Here is a 7,631-nt window from a genome sequence, read left to right on the forward strand (position 1 = left end):
ATAGATTTTAGCTTTCCTGTGCGACGATGAGGAAGGGTTCTTCGATGTGTTCGCTCTGTTTCTCCCACAATCCTTTGAGACTTTAGGTCTTTTTCTAATGTGCAACCTAAAACCAAGATGCGTTCGGATCTCACCACGGCCTTCAGGGGTTTTTATAAGGTGGATCTGCGGGTAGACGAGAAGGTAAGCAGACTGGAACTTATGACCGCATCCAAATTCTGACAATAGGCTGCACTGCAAGCAGATGGGGTATTTATGGACGAGACCTGACTCTGGGGGTGGAGGGACGTTGTGGGGTATCTGACTTCGTAAGAGTTTTGCTGCTATCTTTAGCTTTAGATCTTTAAGCTCTTCTGAGAGCTCGGTATTGGTCTGGGAAAAATAACTTGCCTCGAAGGAGTGGTGAGACTCGGAAGTTCTTGTTTGTGAATCGCTCTGGGAGATATTACTCAGCTCCCTGGAAACAGGATCTTCCCTACTGTAAAGTATCCCGAGAGGAGACTCTGGCTTCCCTAAGGCAGGAAACTGGGCCCCTGTACATGAGGCAGGCACGTGCTGAGTGACTTCCTGGAATACATCACTGAGTTTTGAGTTTGTTTTCTTTAGTCCCAATCTAGTCCCAGAGTACTGCTGTATTATGGAGGATGTGGATCCACGTGTCCACATCTTTAAGGGTATTCTTTTCTTGTGACCATGGCCTAAGATATGTCTCTGAATATAGTTTTTGACCACTGACGTCTGTGAAATCGTCCTTGGGCCCCTCTCTAGTAGGCTCTGGGAAAATTCCATCAGTTCTGCTGGAACCCCAAATAAATTCTGAATCGATTGGCAGATACCCATAGTGGCTCCTTCTGTTAAAAACGGTTGAGAACAAAGCTTCCTTTCCATAGTGGTTCCCAGAACATTCCCCAGCATCAGCATATTGGAGAGGTACTTCCTGGGTAGTCGCTGCCTACAGACATGGCTTTCCCAGATGTTCAGTTGTCTGCCCAGGAAAGAACGAATAGAGTTTCTTCGAGCTCCTAATCCTGCCTGAAACTCCGAGGGTAGTAATCTCAGTGGATACGGAAAATAGCTCTGCAGTGAATTCCCAAATTCTTCCATTTGCTTCTTTTCGGTTGATTCCTTAGTTATGACATCCATATCCCAGATCTCAGGATATAGGGATCCCACAGAGTTCTCTGTTTTATCAAAAGGAAGGACCAAGGGAAGAGCTGGTGACCGTATCCTAATAGTGTCTGTATAGGACTCTGGAGACTGCAAAATGCCAACATTAAAGTTCTTCATAGTCCGGGCTCTTGACACTTCCGGCATTCCAGAACCCTGAAGGGGCCCTAATTTGCTTGTTTTGACAGAGCTTGAAATGAATGTGATCGGAGGGGTCAGTTCTGAGGCACGTGAACCTTTTTGATCACATAGTGTTGGAGTCAATCCTGGCACTTGAAGCTCTGGCTGCTGCGGCATCCCCAATGATTCTGTGACTGTATCCATTGGCTTGGAGGTCAACCTCATAGATTTCTCTGTTGTTTCTGTGCTTTTGTGTCCCAACCCTTTCATCATTTCTGAAGATCCCGCATCTTCTTGATAAACGGGCAGCGGAATATAATTTACCAATTTAGGGGCTTGGTACCTGATCTTCGTGTTCATCTCTGCATATTCCACCAGGTGGTGTGCTGGTCTGCCTGTCACCTTAGAGGGTTCTGTGATTTGATCATTTGTTTGGGGAATTTGGTTCCCAAATGTCACATTTTGAAGGAATGGACTTGGTGATAAGCCCACAGAGTTTCCACTTCGTGGCAGGAACAGCAGTGGTTGTTTGCTCATCTCTGGAAACATTTTATCTTCAGGCAGTGGTGTTGGTAAAACTTCCACAGAGTCCACACCAGTTGACTGAGGCTTCGGAGTCAACATGGGTTGTGCAGTTTGCTGCCGTGACCCAAATTGCTTCTTCAAAAATGGGATCTCTTGAAACTTTGCCCCTACTGATAAGTTAGATGGCTTCACACCTTGAAAAGGGGGTCCAGGGCTCAATAGAACAGGTCTTGTATACTGAGATTCTGATCCAGGGGTCCATGTAAAGGACTTTATGTTTTGCAACTGTGGCCCTGAACCAAGCTTCGCTAAATTTATGCGTTGTAATTCTAATCCTGGATTCAATTCAGAAAAATTCATACATTGTTCCTGTGGCCCAGGGTTGTATTCTGCAGGTGCTATACCTGCAATATTTGACCCTGGAGTTAATTCAAGCCTTAAATCTTGCAAGTGCTGTCCTGGGTTAACTGTTATAGGCATCTCTCGTTGAATTCTTGTCCCTGGGTTCAACTCAGGAAACTTCATACCTTGAAGTTTAGGAGCTTCTAAATGTGGCCCAGGGTTGTATCCCATAGAATTTGCAGACTGTGATTCTTGTCTTCGAGTACATGCAGAAGAATTCACATTTTGCAAATGTGTTTGGACACTGCACCAAACAGAATTTACACACATCATTTGTGGTGCTGGAAATGTTGTACCAGAATGCATTCCTTGAAGAAGTGGCCCAAGATTATTCCTATTAGAATGTTCACACTGAGGGTTTTGGCTTGGAATGCATGCAGAAGAATTCACATTTTGAAAATGTGCTTTAGAATTGCACTCAGTGGAATTCATACACGGAGGACTTGGCTCTGGGGTGCATACGGAAGAATTCACACACGGAGGACTTGGTCCTGGGGTGCATACAGAAGAATTCACACACGGAGGACTCGGCTCCGGGGTGCATACAGAAGAATTCACACACGGAGGACTTGGTCCTGGGGTGCATACAGAAGAATTCACCCACGGAAGACTTGGCTCCGGGGTGCATATGGAAGAATTCACACACGGAGGACTTGGCTCCGGGGTGCATACGGAAGAATTCACACACGGAGGACTTGGCTCCGGGGTGCATATGGAAGAATTCACACACGGAGGACTTGGTCCTGGGGTGCATACGGAAGAATTCACACACGGAGGACTTGGCTTTTTATTTTGTGGCTGTGATCCTGAATTAAAGTCCATTGCTTTTATGCCTTGGGATTTTATCTGTGTTACCAGCTCGGGAGATTTTATACTTGTAACGTGATGTTTCATAGAGTTCACATCTTGAAGTTTCATACTCAAGATCTGCTCGGAATATTTAAAATCTTGTAAAGGGGACACTGAGTCTAGCTCTACTGATTTTGTGCCTAAAAACATCTTCCTTGGGGTGAAATCAGGTTTCTTACCTTGTAACTTTGAACTAGGTTTGCTTTCTACCAGTTTCACACCATGAACCCTCTTCTCTGTAAGGACTTCAGATGCCATACCTTGTAATTGTGGTCCAGGAGTAAAGCCCATAGATATGACATCTTGGACCTTTATACCCATGATTGTCCTTGAAGATTTCAGATCTTGTAACTGTGGGCCTGATTCACAGTCTTCCATTTCCATATCTTGGGACTTTGTCCTCAGACCTGGATTGGATTTTATACCTTGCCACTGTGACCCATGTTTACAGTCTAGCTGGACACTTCGATTGGCAAATGGCTTACCTTGACTTGACGTGATACATTTCATATTTTGGGACTCTCTTTCAGGTGTCAAGTCAGAACATTCTGCACTTTGCCACTGGGGCCCAGAGTTGATCTCAGATTTTATATTCCAAGGCTTTGTCTGAAGTGCTACCTCAGAAGATGTCACAGATTGAGGTTGTGTTCCTGGGGGTGACCCTAAGGTCACTTCTTGTGGCTGCATTCCAGGGTTCAATCTAGGAGAGCCTGTGACTTCTAAGTGAAACCTGGGTTCAAATGTGAATTTTATATTGTTAATCTTTGACCTTAAGTTTGGGTCACATCCTTTCATACTTCTAAACTGGCGCTCCGATTTAACATCAAGAGTTTTGAACCCATGAGACTGTTGTTCCGGGGTTGACCCTGTAGGTTGTTTACTTTGTAACTTCAGCCCTGTAGTCAACTCATTAGAAGTCTTCACATTCCTTAGTTGTGCCACAAGGTTTAACTCTTTAGCCGTGACATCTTCAGCTTGTAACCTAAGATTCAACATAGATTTCTTAGCTTGATAGCCAGACGCTGGGATCCACTGAACAGATTTTGTATTTTCAAGCTGTAATCCATGGTGTAATGCCACACTTTTTACACACTCAGCCTGTGGCTCTGATCCGTGGTGTAATGCCACACTTTTTACACACTCAGCCTGTGGCTCTGATCCGTGGTGTAATGCCACACTTTTTACACACTCAGCCCGTGGCTCTGATCCGTCGTGTAATGCCACACTTTTTACACACTCAGACTGTGGCTCTGAGTTTTCCCCTTCTTGTAACTCTGGTTTTGGGGATGCCTCAGGGGTTTTTATGTGCTGTAGCTCAAGGTTAAAATCTGCAGATTTATTCCCTTGAAATTTTGGCCTTACAGTCTTTTCAGGTCGTTTCACACCTCCCAACTGTATGGATGGTTTCTGTTCTGTAGATTTGACACCTTGAGATTGTGACCCACGATTTAACCCTAAACACTTCATGCTGTGGAACTCAGGTCCTGGTATCCACTGAACGGATCTTACACTTCCAACCGGTGGATCTTTGTTTTGATCCACAGTTTTGATTCCTTGAGGTTGTGGCTCTGATGTTAAGTTCAAAGTTTTTGTTTTCTGAAGCCCTAGTGCTAATGGAGAGGTTTTTACTTGCTTTGACTGTGGCTCAAGATGCAACCCTACAGATTTTTCTTCAATTATTTTAGACCTGACAGTCAATTCAGAGGGCCTCACACCCCTCCATTCTGTAGACGGCTTCAATTCTGTAGGTTTGGCACTTTGAGATTGCAACCTCAAGTCTGACCCTAGCCATTTCTCACTTTGAAACTCAGATATTGGTATCCATCGGACAGATTTTGTACTTCCAGTGTGTGGCTCTGTGAGCACCATGGTTTTCACATCTTGAAATGGTGGCTCTAACATTGGCTCTGAGACTTTCACCTGCTGCTCCTGTGGCCCTGGAGTCACCTGGCATGGTTTCATACTTGGCACCTGGGGTTCATCTTGGGCCTCTTCAGGTTTTACACTGTGAACAACTGGTTTAGGAGTCGATTCAAATGATGGTGTATCTTTAAATTGTACTTTAAATTTGATCTCTTTGGGTTTTTTATCTGCAGGTTTGGCTTCTTGACCTGACTTCATGGACAACACATTTTCTGACTCAAAATGTTTGCTCAGCTGGTCTAAAACCCCACCTTTCCACTCGGGTGATCCTACAGTTATCTGGTCATCCTGTCCAGGCTTGAGAGTTAAATCCGTAGGCGCCATCCCTCGACACGGTTGTGTTGAGACTAAATTCACGAGTTTTACTCCTGGGATTCCTTGTGTTTTGGCTATATTCACAGGTTTTAGACTTTGTGGCTTCAAACATGAGATAATCACATGTTTGCTACCCCGAATTTGTGACTGTGCAGTCAGTTCCTTGGGTTTTAGACCTTGTAGTTGAGGCACTTGCAACACCTCCATAAACTCATCTTGAAACTGTTTCCCTGGTACAAAAGTCACAGGACTCTCTTCTTGCTTTGGTTCAAGTTTCAAACCCATGGCATTTAGATCTTGCACATGTGTATCACGGGCCAGCTCCACAGTCTTCAAATCTTCAATTGTTGAACCTGGAATCAACTTCACAGTTTTTGTACCATCTGACTGGGAGCTACATGGGGATACCACTGTAGATTTTATCCTCTCTGGACATTGTCCTAGAGTTAAGACCGCAGATTTCTTATTCTCTAACTGTGGTCTTGAAGGTAGTAACTCAGATTTTAAATCTTTCAAGTTGGGGCCTGGGGGCAGCTCCTCAGGTTCTTTATCTCCTGCTTGTTTCCCTGGGGTTAACAGTATAGCTTTGACTTTTTCCCTCTCTGACTTTAACCTTAACTCCATAGATTTCACATCTCCCAAATGTGGCCCTGGCGTTAACTCTTCCTGCTTTGACGCTGTGACCTTCTCCACACGTTTTATATGTCCCAAATGCTGCCCAGGGATCGATTCAGAAGATTCTATACCTTGTGCCTCTGGTCTTCCAACCAACTCAGAATGGTCTACACTTGCTAGCTGTATCCCAGGAGTCAATCTCACTGATTCTGCCATTGGTATCTGTGGCTCAGATGGTAGTTTATAAGACATCTCATCTTCAAAGCTTGGTGCTTGATTCCTTGTGACATATGCCCTGTCTTCAAACAGCGTCTCCTGTATTATTAACTCTGGCTTCATCCCTTGCCTCTCTGGCTGTGTGGTAAACTCAAACATTTTTACACATTCCAACTGTGGCCCCAAGTGTAACTCTGAAGTCGTCACACCTTGAGATTGAGTTCCTGATGTTCCATCAAAAAAATTGACATTTTGCAGGCACGGCCCCGAGTTAAAACTCACCTGCTTTGTATAGTTGAGCTCTGGGGTCATCTTCGCTAGCTTTGGACTATGTATCCCCAACTCTGGAGTCATAGAATGCATGCCGTGAAACAACGGTTCTGGAGTTTGCTCCCCAAATTTGACCTCTTCAAGTATTAGCCTAGAAGCGAACTCAGAAACTTTGGTATCTTGTTGCCGCAGTTCTGGGTTTACCTCCTCAGATATCACGCTTGGATATTGTAGTTCAGAGGCTGGTATTGTGTGTTTCCTGCTATTTAACTCTGATACTTCCATAGGTAGAACAAGCTTCCTATCTTCAACCTGTGGCTCTTGGCTTAATGGCAAAAAGGATTCTGGCAAAAGTCCCTGAGACTTCCTACCTTGAAAGTGAATAGCTGGTATGACCTGTGTACATCTGAAACCTTGGTGCTTGGGCTCAGGGGTCAGATCAGAGAATTTCACAGCTTGCAAGCATGGTCCTACATTTACTTCCACAGGCTTCACATGTTGCAGTTTTGCTTCTGGAAGATTTGGCCCCAGGATACAATCTGATGATCTGATTTCTGGTACTGGGGAACGTGATCGTGCCTCATCAGATTTCACACCATAACGTGGAGGGCCTGAGATGAAATTTCCTCGTTTTCCCCCTTGGTAGAACTTTGGAAATCTGACACTTTGCAGTTGTGGCCCTGGAATCAACCCAGATTTGATACTTAACTGCTGCGGGCCTAGATTTAAATGCACAGATTTCACTTTCGGGGGCTGTCTCTCCTCAATCAGTTCCTTCAATGATGGACTTTGTGGCCCTGACTCTGGCTTTGTCTTTTCAGGACCTACCTCTCTTAGACACGACTGGCGTGTTACATTTATAGATTCATTTTGCAACTGTGATTCTGTATCCATTTGCCTAAGTTTGACTTTGAGCTGGGGCCCTGGGATCACATGTTTAATGTGTGGTTTGGGTCCTGTAGTTAGTGTGATAGTCTCTACAGCTAGTACAGGTGGTTTACCAATTACTTCCCCAGATTGCAAATGTTGAGCCAAGGACTCCGATTTCTCACCTTGCACTCCTGGTTCTAGACCCAACTCCAGAGATCCCATTTCTGAATATGGTTCTATCATGGCCCCCTGAGTATCATCAACTTTAGGTAATGTTAATCTGATAGTCTCTCTGTCTTCGTATTCTGGTCTTAGAGTTATTTCTGAACACGATTCTAGAGTCCCATGAAGAAACTTCC

The sequence above is a fragment of the Microtus pennsylvanicus genome, chromosome 21 (genome assembly GCF_037038515.1).
Source record: "Microtus pennsylvanicus isolate mMicPen1 chromosome 21, mMicPen1.hap1, whole genome shotgun sequence".
NCBI lineage: Eukaryota > Metazoa > Chordata > Mammalia > Rodentia > Cricetidae > Microtus > Microtus pennsylvanicus.